The following is a 20,311-nucleotide window of genomic DNA, read 5'->3' on the forward strand; positions in this document are numbered from 1 at the left end:
CACATCCTTTTTGAATTGTGGAGCCCAAAACTGGACACAGTAGTCCAGCTTCGGCCTCACCAAGGCTGTACAATGGGAGGATGGCGTCCTGGGATTTACTTGAGAAGCATCTGTGGATGCAAACAAGCATTTTGCTTGATTTACTAGCAGCAGTATCACATTGCAGGCTCATGTTCATCTTGTGGTCAATCATGACCCCCAAGTCCCTTTCATCTGTAGTGCTAGCCAGCATAGCACTGCCAAGCCTATAAGGATGCTGCAGGTTTTTCTTCCCAAGGTGGAGAACCTTGCATTTTTCAGTATTAAACACCATCATGTTCTCATCCACCCATTTCCTGAGCCCATCAAGGTCAGTCTGGATCACCCTCCTGTCTTCAGGTGTGGATGGTTTACCCCACAGTTTGGTGTCATCAGCAAATTTGGTCAGTCCACTTCTGATACCAATGTCCACATGATTAATGAAGATGTTAAATCGTATAGGCCCAAGGACAGAGCCCCGGGGGACCCCACTGGTCACAGGGCACCACAACAATTGGCTTCCATCTACCACCAGCCTCTAGGTCCTACCCCAGAGCCAGTTCCCCAGCCACCGGATCATGGTGTGGCCAAGGCTGCAGTTAGCCAGTTTTACTAAGAGGTGATCATGGGATACCATATCAAAGGCTTTTTTAAAGTCAAGATATATGACATCAATCTCTTCTCCTTTGTCCAGGTGATAGGTCACCTGGTTGTAGAAGGAAATGAGATGGATAAAAAATTGGATGGGTAAAAAATTGGCTGAGGGGGCACACCCAGAGAGTACTTGTGGACTGGTCATACTCAACCTGGTGAGATGTGAACAGTGTGGTCCCCCAGGGCTTGGTCCTCAGGCCCGCACTGTTTAACATCTTCATCAGCAACTTGGACAAGGGGGTTGAAAGCACATTGTCCAAGTTTACTGATGACACCAAGATGTGGAGTGAGGTGGACACACTTGAAGGGAGAAAGAGACTGCAACTAAATTTAGACAGACTACAAAAGTGGGCAGATGAGAATAGGATGGGGTTCAACATAGACAAATGCAGGGGGCTGCACCTTGGGAGAAGGAATCCACAGCATACATACAGGCTGGGGAGTTTCATAGTTTCATAGTTAGTAGGGTTGGAAGGGATCTGAGCAGATCATCAAGTCCGACCCTGCCATGGCAGGAAAGAGTACTGGGGTCAAATGACCCCAGCAAGGTGATTGTCAAATCTTGTCTTAAAGACCTCCAAGGTATGATCCAGCAACACTTCGCTTGGAAGTTGGTTCCAGATCCTAGCTGACCTGACAGTGAAGTAGTGCCTCCTGATGTCTAATCTGAATTTATCCTCAATGGCCAGCTTGTGACCATTATTTCTAGTCACTCCTGGTAGTGCTCGGGGGAACAGGGACTCCCCCAATGCCTGCTGGTCCCCTCTGACTAGTTTGTAACAAGCCACTAGATCCCCCCTCAGCCTTCTCTTACGGAGGCTGAACAGGTTCAGGCCCCGTAGCCTCTCCTCGTAGGGCCTGCCCTGCTGCCCCCTGATCATGTGAGTGGCCCTCCTCTGACCCTCTCCATGTTGTCCACATCCCTCTTGAAGTGCAGTGCCCAGAACTGGATGCAGTTCTCCAGCTGAGGCCTGACCAGTGTCACATAGAGGGGGAAGGATCACCTCCTTGGACCTGCTTGAGATGCATCTGTGGATGCATAACAAGGTACGGTTCGCCTTCCTGACTGCATCCCCACACTGCCGACCCATGTTCATCTTGGCATCAATGATGACTCCAAGATCCTTTTCTGCCTCTGTACTGACAAGAAGGGAGTTCCCCAACCTGTAGGTATGGTGCTGGTACTTCCTCCCCAGGTGCAGCACCTTGCACTTGTCAGTGCTGAATCCCATCCTATTCTCATCCATCCATCCTTGTAACCTGTCTAGGTCCAGTTGTAGCCTATTCCTTCCTTCTAACATGCCCACATGCCCCCACATCTTAGTGTCATCAGCAAATTTGAACAGGGTGATTTTATTTTATCCCCTCGTCCAAGTCACTGATGAAGATGTTGAACAGTGCGGGCCCGAGGACCGAGCCCTGTGGAACCCCACTGCCCACATCCCTCCAAGTCAAAAATGACCCATCCACTACCACTCTCTAGGTGCGGCCCTTCAGCCAGTTGGTGACCCATTTGACTATGTAGGTATCAACACCACAGTCCCCCAGTTTCTTAATGAGAATGGGGTGAGAGACAGTGTCGAAGGCCTTCCAAAAGTCCAGGAAGACTATGTCCACTGCTACCCCTGCATCTAAGGATTTGGTGACCTGTTCGTAGAAGGCCACCAGGTTGGTCTGACAGGACCTGCCTCTAATGAACCTGTGTTGGTTGCCCCTAAGTATAATCTCCCCTTCTGGCCCCTCTTGGACATGTACCAATAATTCTCTCAAAAAGCTTACCCAGGACTGAGGTAAGACTAACTGGCCTATAGTTCCCCGTGTCCTCCTTCCTCCCTTTTTTGAAGATGGGAACCACATTGGCCCTCTTCCAGTCCTCTGGCACCACACCAGAGCACCACGAGTGTTCATAAAGCCGTGCCAGGGGTCCCTCAATGACCTCAGCTAATTCCCTCAGCACTCTGGGGTGGAGATCGTCTGGACCAGCTGATTTGAATACATCCAGTCCCTCTAGAAGTTCCCTGACTAGATCCTCACTGACCATTGGCCTAAGTGTGCCTCCCCTGGGCCCCGAAGGGGGCCCAGTGTGGGGAGCTGATCCAGTCCCTGCTCAGGAAAATGGAGGCAAAGAAGTCGTTAAACAAATTAGTTTTGTCATCTGGTGCGACGACCAAATTTCCTAGCGTGTCTTGCAGGGGCCCCACGTTACCCGGTACCTTTTTTTGCTCCCTATGTATTTAAAAAAGGACTTCTTATTGTCCTTGATCCAGGAAGCTAATCCCAGTTTCATCGCCTTGGCCTTCCTGACCACCCCCCTGCATCCCCATGCAACTGCAGTATAATTCTCCCTGGTGATGGCTCCTCCCTTCCATTGGGTGTACGCCTCCCTTTTAGCTAGAGTTCCCCTCTTGAAGGCAATATTTTGTAGTTAGGGTGGCCAGAATTTGGAACCAACTTCCTAGGGAAGTGGTCCTCACCCTTACCTTGGGCAAATTCAAAAAGAAGTTAAATGATCACCTGTCTGGGGTCTTGTGAACCCAGCATTCATTCCTGCCTGTGGCAGGTGGTCAGGCTAGATGATCTGATCAGGTGCCTCCTGACCCTAGCTACTATGAAACTATAAGATTGGTCAAGCAAGACCTACCTGCAACAAACCCGTGCTGGCTATCCCTCAGGCTGTTGCCATCGGCCAGTCTGTTAAGAATGGCCTCTTTGATAATCTTTTCTAAGTCCTTCCCCGGGATAGAGGTCAGGCTGATGGGCCTATAGTTTGCTGGATCCACTTTCCTATCTTTCTTGAAGACAGATACCACGTTGGCCTTCTTCCAATCATCAGGCACTTCACCAGAGCACCAGATCTCAAAGTGATTTGCTATGACAAGTATATATTATCTACATTTTAAAAATAAAGACTCTAAGTACAGAGGTTTTAGCGGTTTGTTTATGATCACAATATTGAACAGGCAACAGTTTTCATCCTGACTATACTGCTGACATATTGTATGATCTTAGCCATGTTGCCTCATTGTTCTGTCAGCTTCCGTGGCAGCATAAAATGGGAATAATACTTAACTGGTGTTATGAGGACTAAGTAGGTAATGTCTGTATACATACAAAGATTATATATTAAGAGTACTTTATAAATGTCTAGAAGATTTTCTTCCTTTACAGCAGTAGGATAGGAAGTAGTATCCAAACTTCCTCAACTAAAATAAAACTCCCATTGACTTTAATAAGGTCAGGGTGTCACACTGGGAAAATAGGGGAAAACTTGTTTAGTTTCTAAAGGACTAGACTTATTAAAAGATAAAGTTCACAAATCTAGGTTTAGAATCAATTTTACAAATATTGTATATATATAAGCCATCTAGGTTTCTTCAGCAATACATTATTCCAAGGTATCCCTCCTGCTCCAACATTATTTTGATTTCTAAGTTCTGTGTTTTATCATTAAGTGCCTCTTCTCTCCTCTGGGAAACTATACAAAGCCCTGATAAAACATTACTTAAAAAAAGAGAAGGGACTTGACATATATTTTAAGCCAAAGAGGCAGGTGACCTTGCATCAGGCAACTAAACAAAAATAGCTGAGCACCTGTTTAGGCAATTGGCCTTCTTGGGAGATGTTATAAATAACGTTGCTTTTTAATTCAACTAATAGAATATGATTAGAAAAAGTTGACTTTGCAGACAAACTCACAAGATGGCTGACACTAGTGTCTTTATATCACATTGCCATGAGTAAGTGGTTTTCAGCTGAGATCTATAACAACAGGAAAAGTGTTTCCACCGGCTCTGCACAGTTGCTTTACAAGTGTTCTGATGTTAGCAGACATAGTTGTATTTTCATAATTATCTCATTTGCCTTTTAGCAAGGACACATCTTTCCAAAAACACTTTACGTCAGGATTTCTGTTAATAATTCTGTAACATCAACACTCTTGCTTCAGTATGAGATGTTCTCTTTGTAACATTGCTACAGAATTTTATACCCTTGGAGATTATTTGCAATGACAGCGATTCTTTACTTGTTTCAGTAGTCCCACAACCCCCAAAGGCATTTTTTTAAAGTTCTATCTCAGGAGTCACCTGGTCCTCTGAGCACAATACCATTAATGAAGAGACAGGGTGTAAACAGACATAACATTTCTCCCAGGAGAAAATCTTTTGTCCTAGAATCCTACAGAGGTACAAGTCCATTGTCCTGCTTTAAGTACCTGTTAGGTATGCAAGTTAAAATGTGGCAATATATTTCCCCATACCACTCCCAGACAATGCTGTGTATGTCTGTGAGTTAATCATGGCTCATGCAAGTTAACTGCAAGTTACTCAAGGGACAAACCTGTCAGGCCATGTGCTCTCCCTGGTTACCTACTGGCAGAAGAGCACAAATGCAGCTTGAAAAGGCTACATATGTAAAAGTGGTCCCACTCCTCTATCACAGTCATGGGTTTTGACTTGGATCAATCAGGACCACCTCAAATGAGAAGTCTATTTACAGCAGTGTTTCTTAACCAGGGTGCTGTGGCATTCTGGGGTGCACTGAAATCCTTTCAAGGAAACCAGGGTATGCCACACAGTGTCAGCACTGTTAGGTGTGCAGCAGACATTTCAAATAGGAATCTATGGTGTTAAAACATTCTGACCTGTTGTGGTCTTTCTGAGTTCTTTACAACATAAGAATTTCTCTGTTATTTTTCTGTAGCCAAAATCAATTGAAAACTAAGAACTGGCATTTTCCAAGGGGTGCCTCAAGCCTATCTAGGTGCCTAGACACCTTGGACACACCTCCACAAGTGCACATGTCCAATTTGAGGTGCTGCAAACTGTATGGGGTACATGTGCAAGCATTTGCTGTGCTGCAAATTTACCGTGTGGCATCAAAATTTAATACTGGGAACTCCTGGTATTAAAAAACCCACAAAAAGCAACACACATTCCAAGACCACCAAATATAAAGGCTTGTCCTCCAGGGACCTCCAAGAAGATGTTCTAGTTGTCTCCAGTCTCCTCCAGCATGGTGGGAGCTGAGAGAAGAATGGCAGTTTCTCTGAAATGGAGCAATTTACTCCACACCAAACTGCACATGCAGGGGAGTGCACAGGGGCAAAAGGTAGCAGCAAATTTGTACTGCTACATTTTTGCTGTTGCAAGGGCACACCTCCACATGTGAGGATGCACCCCTTTGCTGGATCCAAATATGCAGGCACATGTAGTTTGTGGCACTGCAAACCTCTTTGTAGCACCACAGACAGCACGAGTTGCACATTAATCAATGCACAACACTGCTAATTTGCGGCACCAGAGCAAAATTTGCTACCAGGTTTTCCTGGTTTTCCAGGCTGGCCGGGCCACAGTGTACCTCAGCACAGGACACTAGGTGCCTCAGTGCAGGGGATGGCTAGCCCCTGCTGAGGCACCCTGTGCTCGAGCCAACCCCCCACCCTCCCTCCCACAGTACATGGAGCAGTGGGACAATGTGTCCTGCTGCAAAGCACATAAGCAGCGACATGCACTGAGGCAGAGTAATGGTCAAATTTGTGCCACTACTATTTGTGGGCACGCACCTGCTCATGTGGGTCTGGCCCTTAAATTTAAATAGGTTGAAAGCCTCTGGTTTACAGCCACAGTGTTCTCTTTCTAATACTGCTTGGGGTCTTCATCTGAGGATTTACCTCTGAAGAGCTTCTTTCTTTTAGCCAAGTTTTTCATTAGCTTTTTGAACAATTTGTTAAAAAAATAAAAATCTTTGTTAGAGCCTCAATTATACCTTTGAGGAGAGGGAAAAGACTTTGTAAAGATAAAATCAGGTGTTTCTTTAATGTAATTTGTTTATTTATAAAATGTCCCTAAGTCTTGTTTGCAATAAAAGGAGGAGCATGGCACCCAACCCGCTCCTTTCTCAGTTTAGGTACATTTGGCCTGTTCTCTCTCTCTCTCTCTCTCTCAGTCCTTGCATTTTTCGTTAGGGAAACCTTTAGCTGAAAGTTGCTTATGGACATAAATGACAGGAAAGGTGGACCTAAGTGTCTGCTCTCTTTCAGTGCAGGTGGGGAAGTTTCAACAGTCAGAAAAAGTGATTGTTTTTTCCTTATGAGCCCAGAGTTGACTGTGTATGTTTCCTAACCATAAAAGGAACAGGTCCTGTTCCTTCAACTCTCACTGGGTAGATTTCTTCTACTCCTAGAGCTCACATCCATAGGACAGCTGAAATAATTACTGTAGAATAGCCCATTATGCCTCACCTATTCTGCAATAGCTTTCCAGGTGGAAATATTTATTCTGGAATAAAGCAGACTTTTGCTTTAGTTCTATCTAGGCCTGGGAACAGTACCTAGTACAATGGAGCCTGGTGTCAGGCTGTTAGGTATTACTGTAATACAAAGAATAATTGTCAGAACACAAACTGTAAGGCTATTGTCCTTAATTAAAGAGATATGATTGGCTTATTTCTTTCTGAAGACTTATCTTCAGAGTGTTATACTCCTGAGTTGCACACAAGTCTAATTAAACAGCATTAGCAAATGACAGTGAAGTTTAGTGAGGCATTCAGTGAGTAAACCTCTCCCCATCCCTTTTTTTTTTTTTTTTTTTTGGCCAACACAGGCAGGCAGGGCCACCAGCAGGGGAAAAAAAAGAAAGCCCTACTTTTGTTGGCACAGACTGGCACACAGCTCAGGCTGAGGTTTTCTGAATGCTAGGGAAAATGTTGGCCAGATCTGGCTTTATACTTGGCTCTTTTGCAAAACTCTTGATTCAGAAACTCTTTGGATGGTGCAGAGACCCTGTACTAGCATCTGTGTCACATTTTTTCTCAGTTCCTGCTGCAGGATATGTTCCCAGAACATGGGGCATGGCCAGATAATGCCAGTACTGTAATAATTTATGGTGGAGACAGACTCAGTCAATCCCAGGACTGAGAGAAAACATACAGGTCATTCAACCTCAAGGAAGACAATTTATTCTAAAAAGAAGTAAAGCTTTACAGTTTGAGTGTACACACTAACCTTTACAGACTGATGCATGGAACCACAGGTTTTTTGCTGGTGGCTATAAATGCAAAATTTAAAAAGTAAATAAATAAAATAGAAACCTGAATGTTTCTGAAAGGAAAGTAAGCAACAATACAAAGGAAGCAACATATCACAATTTCCAAACAGTAAAACTAACCCTTAATGAGCCTGAAGCTAAATCCTATTTCACCTTATGTGCCCAAGTGGTACATATGTAGCTAGTTGCATAACTGCAGCTTTCTGGCATTTAGGTACAGTTTGAAATTCTATTTCTCCGTGTGCTAAAATAAAATTGCTTACTGCTACCTTTTAACTCAAGAGTCTACAAGTAGAATACTTACCCAAGGAGCTAGAAACTTGGGTTCTGTGTTCCCTTCACCCAAAAAGGTTTTGACTTCTTGTCTCCTGCTTCCCAGTAGAGGGCTTATACCACCAGTCCATTGCCCTCTTCAGTCCTTCTCTTGAAGCTGGGCCACTTTACCTTGCATTTAGTAATCATTGGATAAAATGAATAAATAACACTAGCAAATTCCTGTCCCATTGGGAGCAGGGACCTAGGCAGGAATTTCAGGTTTCCTCTCCTTTATGTCAGTATCCAGCCCACACAGCTATATTCTCTCTAGGTTTTCCTGGCCCTATATATCTCCTTCTCTTTGCTACCCAATGGGTCAGCTGCAAGAGAAAGGTTGAGAAGGAGTCTGGTAATGCTGGGCCCATAGCTTGGTAGTTCAGGCTCTTTTCTGGAAAACAGAAATTCTTACTCTGTGTAAGGGGGCCTGGAACCCAGGTCTTCTACTTTGGAAGCAAGTGTCCCAATCACTAAGCTGCCAGAGTAAAAGACAGGAAAGTCTTCCTCCTCTTCCCCTGATATCTTAGACCTGCTAGTCATGGTTTTAGCCTAACTGAAATTTCAGAATTTGTCCAACCATATATCCCTCATAGATTTCTTGTTGCAAATGCAACCCTACTGAGCATACCATAAATGCATGCTCAGTAGGCTTATGCAGGCAAAGCTGAATCTCAAACTAAGTGCCAAAAATTGCAATTTTGCAGCTATATACACAGCATTTAGCCATCTGAAGTGAAACAAGATTTAACTCATGACATAGATACACAATGCAATTCAATAAAGAATCAGCTTTTTACCCATTTCTCTGTTTTCCCTTTACCTTTTTTTGTCCATGCTTATGACAATTTTGAACTATGTTGCTGTAGAATTGCAGCTATATAAGGTTTTTAAAGAATGAAGTTGAATCTTGTCCCATCTTGTAGCCACAGTTTCTTGAGTAAAAATGCTCTACATTCTATAATCATCCACCAGATGGCAATATACGCATCGTACAGTATAGCATAAATAAAAAAATATTGTAATCTCTCTCTCTCCCTGAACAATACAGATATAGAAGCTTGTTGGAAGCTGGTAGTTTGATCAAACTGCAGACAAAATCTTAACATTCAGCAACAGGCGGGTCCATATTTAGTATCCTGGGCTTCCAATCAGTAATTGCTTTTATAACATAGCACATACTAGTCAGGTTTGGAGGCACTGGCTTCTGCATAAATAAATACAGCATATTTTCTTGCTGTTTAATTCCCCTAGAGAAATCTAGAGGACCTGTAATTTGATCAGTACATTTCCACTAGGTTGTTGGCTTGCTACCTAGAACCAGCTCAGCAACTTATTCTAGAATGGACTATGCTGTACTCAGAGCTTGTCATCCACTCATATGTACCCTCACAATTTCAAAGAGTGCTTTATTTTTTCCCCAAATAGGGAAAATAACACACAAACAACTCAACTTCTAAACCTCCTTCGAATATGGAACTAAAAAGCTTCTCTTCCCTATCTTCCCTCCAATTTCTTTTACTTCTTGCAAAGCTGGCACTACTTCATCACCCTCAGGATTCTGATAAGTGAGAGCAAAATTAGCATTGTCAGTCAGCAAAAAATTTCACATATAGGTTTTCCTCACTTTATGCTGTACATGCATTCCTGGTTAAGGGTGCATAACTCAAATTCACGTAAAGGGCACCCACTTTACGATGTAACAAATAAGGCTACATTCCAAGTCCTTGACTGTACTGACCCCCAGACCCATTTCTACCACTTTTACAAGACAGTTTGGGGACTTGCCAACAGCAGACAATACACACAAGCATAGGGTGGTGGTAAATGTTATCATAATGGGGATGGCAACTACAGAAACATGTGTTGCAGACAACAAGTGAGAAGCACAGATACACAGAACACTATATTTTGATGCGCGTCACTCCCACAAGGCACCACACAAAGCAGCTGACTGCAGGCTTCCACCACACCGATCACATACGAGTGAATTTACCTTGCATATAATGAATGTTTGGTACAAAAAGGGTCATCGCATAAGAGAGAATTCGTATATACAGAACCCACCTAAAGCAAGGAAAACCTGTAAGCTGTATTTCACATTCCAGTTGTTTCAGCCACTGTTCTCTTGTTCTCATGCAAAATGCTGTTTCATAGTTTCATAGTAACTAGGATCAGGAGGGACCTGATCAGATCATCTAGCCTGACCCCTGCCACAGGCAGGAATGAATACTGGATTCACAAGACCCCAGACAGGTGATCATCTAACCTCTTTTTGAATTTGCCCAAGGTAGGGGTGAGGACCACTTCCCTAGGAAGTTGGTTTCAGATTTTGGCTACCCTAACTGTAAAATATTGCCTTCTAATCTCTAACCTAAACCAATTCTCCATCAGCTTATTACCAGTGTTCCTCATCACCTCAGGTGGTACTGGGGAGAATAGGGCTCTTCCTATTTGCTCATGATCTCCCCTGATAAGTTTGTAGGAAGCCACCAGGTTCCCCCTCAGCCTCCTCTTGCTGAGGCTGAATAGGTTCAGGTCCTGCAGTCTCTCCTCATGGGGCCTGTCCTGTTGCCCTCTCGCCAAACAGGTGGCCCTCCTCTGAACCCTTTCCAGGCTAGCCACATCCTTTTTAAAGTGTAGTGCCCAGTACTGGACGCAGTACTCCAATTGTGGCCTGACCAATGTTGCATAGAGGGGACATTGGTTGTTGTGATACTTGCTATTAGAATGTCTGACAGCAACAACTGTTGGCCCTATTAATGTCCAGCTAAAGTTTAAGTGGGACAGGCAGGTCAACAGTAAATGAGCAGAGGGTCCTGGGAAAAGTTCTAGATTCCTCATACATAGTTAACATATTTTGTATGACATCCATGGAACAAAACAATAAGAAGCTTCAGAGAACAACACAAATGTTTTTAAATTTGAAACCTAACTTTACATTTCTACAGGTGTTTCTTCAGCAGCTGAATCCAGAGCCTAGTTTGCTGGCATGCATTTCAAGGAACAGAACAAAGGAACAGCTCCAACAGCAACACGGTTTGTGACGGATGTACAACAGCAGGTGTTATTCTTGTCCAAATCTGGCATTATGCCTGAAGGGAAAAGGCTTAGAGTAGAAATCAGACAGTAAGCCCATTTGAGAGAGACCATGTCTTCTGTATATGGCGTATACACTCTTTTCCAACCTTGTGCATCCAGATGAAGCTGGAGTCTGACACAATTAAAGAATTCTAAATTGGAACAAATTTAAACTATTTTGGTATTGCCCCTCATTAAGCAAAAGACTACTCCAGTGTTCCATTATGTTCAGTGACTGACTACTCATTTTTAGATGTAGTGTTTAGTTTTATAAACCCCTATACACTTTGGAACATCTATATCTGCTAGATTCCCATCTTTTTTTGTGGAGCTGTTAAATGTATTTCCAGCTCCCTGATTTAGTAAGGAGGAAGCTGCCATCAAGACATTTTCTGTAGTTTCTTAAATGTAAAATATGCTCTCTTGACTTTGGGGTATAGTTGAGGCAAGAAGCATCTGGATATGGCTGGAGGAGGAAAAGTAGCTTTGGTTGTTTTTAATATTTTTGGTTTCCAACAGATTTTTTGCTGGGTTCTGGGCAGAATACTATAGGAGCAGGTGATTAAAACTAGTTTTCTATATTTCTTACTTTTGGGGAAAAAAGGAAAGTTTAACGGCATAAAAATGGTCAATGTGAGGTTTGTCTATTGTCATTTTTGCATTTGTTTGCCTGTTTGTATTTTAAATCCAATTCTGCCAAAACGTGCAATACTGCATTGTGCTGCACTGGAGCCAGGGGGCGTCCATCCACATACATGAGGTTTCCAAACAAGAGACTGGATCTATTTTATAAGTGAGGGCCTAGCACGTTACATATATTACTGAGGGGTGAGGTGGCAGGGGACAACAGAAAAAAAATTATAAGGAAATATATGTACAATCAGCAAAATATTCCATTAACTTCTGACAATATTTAGATGCTTTTATATGAGGCTCTTACAGAAAGTACACATGGCACCATGATTTTGTCCATTGAAGAATGCCCACATTTAAAGGTCGGCTCATACAGTTTTTCTAGGTCACATAAGAAGATCTTTGATGGACCTAGAAAATTATTTCACAGTGAAACACATGCAAAAATTGAAGCCCTTTTTGTTAAAAAGAATGGTCTTTCAAATTATCGCAAAGAGACTTGGAAAAGAAGCATCAGCAATATTATATGGTAGAACAGGCACATAGCTTGGAGCCAGACCCTAACTTTCCCTTACCTCCATATGTATTACATAGTATTTGTCACATAATAATCTTAGGGTATGGGAGAAAAAGAAATCACATACCATAAACAAACAAAAAAAAACCCCACCAGATTTTCATTACATTTTTTCAGCAATTTTATCAAACTCTAGGCTTTATGAATAAGTCATAATACTGGTTCCTTTTTGGACTGATTAGTGTCCTACCTCCCATTCCTTTTAACACCTTTCTTAGACCAATGCATGATAATGATGGTATTTAGACAACAAATTTCAAAATTCAACATAGTGTTGTTGTTCAGAATCCTGCACAGATTAAAGATGAAAAAGGAATCAGTTATACACACTACTTTCACTTCATTGTTTTCTGTTGGGTGCTGTCTTGGGTAAAACACCAAACTTAAAATCCCTTATCTTTGGAGCTTAGAAGTTCAGCATCAGGCCAGGATCCAAATTTTCTGACTCAGGCTTCTTCTTCTCCCTCTCAGACATTTTGCCTGAAATTCAGTTCTAGATCTCAGACATTGCATGTTTGATGTAAGCAAACAGAGCTAGAGTTATTGCTTCCCTCCTGCATTCAAGTCTTAGCAAATATATGAAGAATCTGAAACAGCTCCAAGTCCATACTGTAATATTTCAACTTGACCTTTATTTAGCAGCTAGCTTCAGATAGTCCTTTGTGCTATTCAGCTGGAAATGTGATCGAAACGTATTCTTTGTGGAATCATATCTGACCTTGAATTTGTGTCTTGAAAACTTTGATCTTTCACAGAAGGGTGCTTCAGTAGGCTGGACAATCTCTAAATGAATTTCTTAAATATTTCTAGTGTTCCCCATAGCATTAGAACACCACCACTAGCACTTCTGGCAGAAATATAATTATTGTTGCACTGAATTCCTTACCCTCCTAGCTGGCTCAGTGTAATAGGACCTTGAATTTCACAAACGTTTTGTCATTTACCTTTTAGGCTTGCCCTTTTCATCGGTAAATCAGAAATATTTACCCTTCCTGAAACATGTCAAAATGAGTGAACCTTCAGGAAACAGAAAAATGTGAAGGCATGAGCTGGCTGCAGTTTAAATCTAAGTGAGTTGTGGAAAAGAGATTTGATATTCACAACATTTCTGCTGCTGATTAAGCCCCAAAGCGGCACTTTATTATTTGGGGTTAAGAAGCTCAGTTTGGCAGAGTTCCAACAATGCTTTAAACCACGATGGCTTTGGTTGCAGAGAGGTATCATTCTTTTATTAAAATAAAATGGGTTTGTTGGCAGAAATGTTAAGAAATGTACAGGCTTCTGCCAGCATAAAGTATTGGAAGGCACAAGTTAAATATATATAATGTATATGACATGTAAAACAAAACATGAAATTTAAAGGAATATCACACTGAATGATACCTGATTTTCTTTTAAAAAGGAAATCAGTTCTCATACACAATGATACCCCCAAAGGGCAAACTTTTTCCCTCATTCATACAGGGGCAGGCAGTGTTGCCAGAAGTATACTTTGTATCTTTCTTAAGAGAAAAAAGAATTTTCATAGAATTATAGAAAAGTAGGATGGAAAGAACCTCAGGAGGTCATCTAGTCTAACCCCCTGCTCAAGGCAGAACCATCCCTGTCTAAACCATCCCACCTAAAACTTCCAAGGAACTCCACCCCTCTAGGTAGATTACCATTTCTCATCACCTTCATTGTGAGAAAGTTGTTCCTAATATCCAACCTAAATTCCCTCGCTGCAGCTGAGACTATTATTTCTTGTCCTGCCCCCTCCAGGATGGAGCGCACTATCAAATTCTTTTTATAATGTGTTTGAAGACTGTTATCAAATTCCCCTTCAATCTTCTTTTCTCCAAAATAAATAATCCAAATTCTTCCACCCTTTTCCGAGAAAATTATATTTCTTAGACCTCTAGTCATGGTTGTTGCTCTTAGCTGGATTCTCTCTCTCACTTGTGTCTTTCTTGAAGTGTGATACCCAAAACTGGACACAGTACCCCAGATGAGGCCCCAGCAGAGATGAATAGAGAGGAAGGATCACCTTCATTGGCTTTCAGGCATGTCATGAACCTACCCAAAACAGGATTGATTTGGGGGTTTGTAGTGTGTCATGCATAGATATTTTTCTCAATTATCATAAATTAACCAACGTAGTGTTTGGTTTCTATTTGTAGCTGATGTAAATCTGTGTTTGGTTTTATCACATTGGTGTTTGTATGAACCATGATATTGATTATGAACTTATTTTTGTAATTTTGTAGAATCATTGGAAATAGTCAGTCAAAAGATTACTAATCAAGTGCCAGAAACATTTCCATCCCAGGCATAGCTATTCAAGTTTCAGAGAAAATCCTAATCTCTGAAAGATGCACCTGCAGTTACTATGCGTATTGACCAGCTGGAGAGGTAATGGGTATTTGGGTAGAGAAGCCAGTCCCAAACAATCATGGGCTATCTTTCATAGGGAAAACCTTTAGCAGGGGCAAACTACTAGGGAGACAAAGAACTGGAAGGAATCTCAAGCAGAGACTGATATTGTTCAGCCTGGATAGAATAAGAAGAAGTCTAATAAATGCCCTGCCCTGCCCATGCGTGCAGCCTCAGCACAGGATGGAGGAGGCCAGGAGTGCAGCCCAGCAGCACAGAGAGCAAGGTCCAGCTGGTAAGTCTGTTGTGAGGGAAGGAGCATGGGGGGAGCAGATTGAGCCCCCGCAGTGAGGGAGGGAGTGGGGCTAGGGCAGGGGCAGGCACTGTACGGCCAGGGCAGAGTGTGAGTCAGAGCTGCAAGCAGCTCATCCAGAAGGTGCAGGAAGAGGGGTGGCTCCCACCACAGCACACACCCCTAGGGCCAGGATGGGCTGCCACTGTGGGCTGGGGCCAGAGCAGCACCGGGCTCTTCCCAGCAGGGGCTCGACCAGGGCTTCACTCGGGGTGAGTAGCAGCAGTGCTGAGAGGGCAACACAGGGGAGCTATGGTGAATTTTGAGGTGGCTGCAACACCCCCCCCCACTATCCCCTCCCAGCACTGTCTCTGACAGCTGCGAGCACAGCTCAGTCTCAGGCTGCTATATTGGTTTTGAGATGCATTTTCAATATGCTGAAAAGCTTCTTAAAGTGTCCCATGATTGACAAGTCTTTCATTTGATGATTCACTTCCAGGAATTTTTTTAAACGCAACAACATGCAAGTCAAAAAGCCCATGGCTTTAATAGTGCTACTTCCCTATTAACGTTTCATAGATTTCATAGACATTAGGGCTGGAAGGGACCTCGGAAGATCATCAAGTCCAGCTCCCCACCCGAAGAGCAGGAAGTCAGCTGGGGTCATAGGATCCCAGCAAGATAAGCATCCAATTTGCTCTTGAAGGTGTTCAATGTAGGTGCTTGAACCACCTCTGATAGCAAGCTGTTCCAGACCTTGGGGGCCCAGACAGTAAAGAAATTCTTCCTTATGTCCAGCCTGAAACAGTCATGTAATAGTTTATCGCCATTCGACCTCGTCATCCCTTGGGGCGCTCTGGTGAACAAATGTACCCCCAGATACTGGTGGTCACCCCGATAAACTTATAGGTGGCCATCAGATCACCCCTGAGCCTACGCTTTTCCAGGTTGAAAAGCCCCATGGCTCTCAGCCTGTCATCATATGGTCTGTTTTCCTGACTTCTGATCATGCGCGTGGCTCTTCTCTGGACTCTCTCAAGCTTCTCCACATCCTTTTTGAATTGTGGAGCCCAAAACTGGATGCAGTACTCCAGCTGCGGCCTCACCAAGGCCGAGTACAAGGGGAGAATGATGTCCCGGGATTTGCTCAAGAAGCATCTATGGATGCAAGCCAGCATCTTGGTCACTTTACTAGCCACAGCATCGCATTGCAGGCTCATGTTCTTCTTGTGGTCAATCATGATCCCCAAGTCTCTTTCTTCCGTAGTACTAGCCAGTGTAGCACTGCTGAGCCTATAAGGATGCTGCAGGTTTTTCCTCCCAAGGTGGAGAACCTTGCATTTTTCAGTGTTAAACACCATCAGGTTCTCATCCGCCCATTTGCTGAGCCTGTCCAGGTCAGCCTGGATCACCCGCCTGTCTTCTGGTGTGGATGCTTTCCCCCAAAGTTTGGTGTCACTGGCGAACTTGGCCAGTTCTCTTCTGACTCCAATGTCCACATCATTAATGAAGACGTTGAATAATATGGGTCCAAGGACAGAGCCTTGAGGGACTCCACTGGTCACAGGACACCATGGTGATTGACTTCCATCAGTTACTACCCTCTGGGTCCGACCACAGAGCCAATTTCCCAGCCAGCAGATCGTGGTGGACCCAAGGTCACAACTGGACAGTTTCGCCAAGAGGTGATCATGGGATACCAGATCGAAGGCTTTTTTGAAGTCAAGATATATGATATCAATCTCTTCTCCCTTGTCCAGGTGATAGGTCACCTAGTCGTAGAAGGAAATGAGATTGGCCAAGCAAGACCTACCCACAACAAACCCATGCTGGCTATCCCTTAGGATGTTGGCATTGGCCAGTCCATTAAGGCTGGCCTCTTTAATAAACTTTTCTAAGATCTTCCCCAGGACAGAAGTCAGGCTGATGGGCCTGTAGTTAGCCGGATCCACTCTCCTCCCTTTCTTGAAGATAGGCACCACATTGGCCTTCTTGCAGTCTTCAGGCACTGTCCATGCTGCCCAGCTGCATATCAGAATCGGATGAGTATCAGCCAATATAGCCTGTTAAAAATCAGCCATCAGTAATGACCCAAATTTTTTCTGTCAGTGCACCCCTATAAAATATAGATGGGTAGATAAATGAAGTACTTAAGATGTGCTGGGGGAGCTTGTCTATAGATTTCTAGCCTTGGGATGATCTAAACCCCCTGCACTGCATGCTAAGAAGCTGCTTGCAGAAAACTCTGAGCAGAGAAAGCAGAAGAGTTCTATTGCTGATGGAGAGGTACTACATTTTAGGAAGAAATGTAGGGTGAGCTCTAACTTTAATTTGCAGCGTGTTCTGTAACTATAACCTGTACAGACTTTTTATGAGAGCTATCTTGCTTATGCAAAAACTTTTTTTACTATGTATTTTCCTTGCTGACTGTCTATGCTAAAGTTGATTTTCAGAACTAAATAGCTGGGGGCCACACCAGCAGGGATCAAAAACCATGCAGGTTACCCCAGTGCAAGCCACAGACCACCTGGCCACTCACCATGTGGGTGCCCATCCTCCCACACCATGAGTGCCCCTTGATGCACTGTACCACACAGGAACCCCAGCCCTCACTCCCCACTCCCTGGCCATAGGATCCCCTGCTGTATGGTATCACATGGGTGCCCTAGACTGTGGACTCCTCTGGCAATGTGGGCTGTGCTGCCTTCACCTGCCCTGACCTCTGAAGCAGGTGCAGGCAGTAAAAGCTGGAGGTTGGAGAGCCCAGTTACCTGACCGCTGCTGTAGCCAGAGTAATAGGGGGAGTGGCAACTGGGAGGAGTCCAGAGACTGCAAATTAATCCATTATAGGGTGCATATAACTTGTGGGCTGCCAGCTAGACAGCCCTAATCTAGACTCTGTTTCCTTAGGTTACTAAGGAGAATGCCATACTGTCAAACCCTGGCTAAAATTAAGGTATATCACATCCACTGCTTCTCCCCATACGTAAAGCCCATTGTCATGTCTTAGAAGTACATCAGGAAATTTTCTTAAGTTTGCTGTACTTTACAAAAATATAATGAATTAAATAATTAAATGCTTCATGGATGCCTTTACAGCAGAATTAATGTTTCTTTAACATTACTGCAAAGACCTCATCCATTACATCCTAAGATCATGTTTGCCTTTTTCATGGCTATATCATACTAGTGGTTCACAGTCATCCTATAATTCACTAAAACATCCAGGTCTTTCTCATCCTCTTTCAATTCCAGCTACTAAGCTGCCAGTTTACAGGAGGATTTTTTTTGCCCTAAAGAGAATGGACACAATTATGAGACAGTTAGAAACATGGGACTGATTAGTTGCCTCATGATCTACAACAGTTCCACTGTCTGATACTTGTTAGAGGCTGTGAAGCTGAATCTTATGGTTTCCTCCCAATCCTTCACAATATAGGTTTTCAAGTACTCATTATGCTGTCAATTGGCTTCAGAATGAATCTTTCTCTTCTGTCACTTTGACCTCCTTTTTTCCATGCTCCATTTGCTATGGGTCATTATGGTACCACAGTGTTTTGTAAACATGGGATTGTATAGTGTTTATGGCTATGGATAGCATGTGTTAAGAAGGCAAACAATTTATTTTTCTAAAGAGTATTGGCCATATAAAGTGTTTGTAGAAAATATTTTCCTGAAAGACCAAATTGTATTTTCTGACCTTAACACTTATTGCACCTCAGAGGTGAAATGCATATAAAAGCAGAACAGACTTGTGTCCCCCTTCCCTTCTCTGTTTTTTTGTTTTGCTAGTTATTCTTTTTAAATATAGCAAATGATAGAATGACTGGCTTTCACTCATCTTCAGTCAATACCCCACAGTTACTTTTTTATTTCACTGGTTTTGCAGTGTACAGGAGGCTTTGAAACATCAGAGGTTATATTCAGGTCACTCAGGAGCTCTGCTGGCACCAGCCATACTGACAAATTGTTCACAATGACCTATAGCAACTAACAAGAGAGGTCTTTATACTAAAATAGATAGACCACAACAGGTGGAATTAAAATTAATGATAATATAAATTATGAACATTTTGAATCATAGGGAAAATATTCTATTTGTTAAAAAAAAACTATCATAGATTAAAATCCTGAGAACATCCATTTTTCTTTTTCTCAAATACCTTCCTTTTTGCTCTCAGAGTTATGCTGTACTCATCAGAAAACATGCTATAGTCTAATTCCTACAAAGTCTAATATATGCATAACTCCATACAGAACATTAGGTAACCTTATTAAGCCCCACAATACAATGCAAACTGTCCCCTAAGAATAAAGAAGCTGCTACTGAACTATAGATATTTTGGTTGATCCAATGCAATACTTACTGGTCAAGGTTAAATTTCTCAAATACCAGAAAAGGTTAATCAAAGAGTATATGAGCTCTTTCTCATCATAAGGACAAATGAAGCACTTTAAATTCATCTGACCAGAATAATATGTGATACTTTAGAGTTCTTGTGCTGTGTTTATTTGTGATCTGTCATATGCAAATCCCAAATTATTGCATAAATTAATTTAGAAAGATCATCTATAGACAATTGCCAAAAATCTTCACAAGTATTCTGCTATCCATGTTAATTAACCATATTAGAGGAAATTACCTGTAGTTGTCCCAATTTCCTTTTTCTGAACAATGTTCATCTCCAAACCTTGTTTGAAACAATGTTGAAATACCTTAAGGATTTAATTTAAAAGGGCCTCTTGGAGAGCCTTATTAAATTCACCCATAAAGTTAGGGACACCTGGTCACTTGCTATTAGGAAGATCTACTATTGTCACTTTAATTCACTTGCTGACACTGAAGGTTATGAATTATATGATTTCTTCTTTTATGATTTGTGGGAAACCTTTTTTCCTGGATTTTTTTTTTTTTTTGCCATTTGTAATATGGACTCCTGTTTACTAGGAAGTAGACTTGGATCACCAGTTAATTTCACTGAAAGAAGGATTTTTTTTACTGAATATAGAAAGATTAAGAGGTAGGGTGGTACTCTAATCCTGCCAGAGATGTTGAACGTTTCCAGGGATTTGGCTTATGTAAACTCTCCTTCTCTTCTGGAGTGTTTTATAGTTTCAGTAGCATTGGTTTAAAGACAACATCCCACTCAGCCACAAATTCACCACTGAATGGAAACACCTCAGAAGGGGGAGTCCTGGATTTAAGTCTCTATTGCCAGGTGTAGTATGAATTTTTGCATATTAGTTATTATGCTTAAATGATAATAGTATTGAATTGATAAACTTCTATGATTGTATCAGCATTATTTTTGTCTTTTCCCTGTTTGTATTAGTAAATGAACTTCATAT

This window comes from Crocodylus siamensis, chromosome 2 (assembly GCF_052110815.1).
Source record: "Crocodylus siamensis isolate JL-2025a chromosome 2, ASM5211081v1, whole genome shotgun sequence".
Taxonomy (NCBI): Eukaryota; Metazoa; Chordata; order Crocodylia; family Crocodylidae; genus Crocodylus; species Crocodylus siamensis.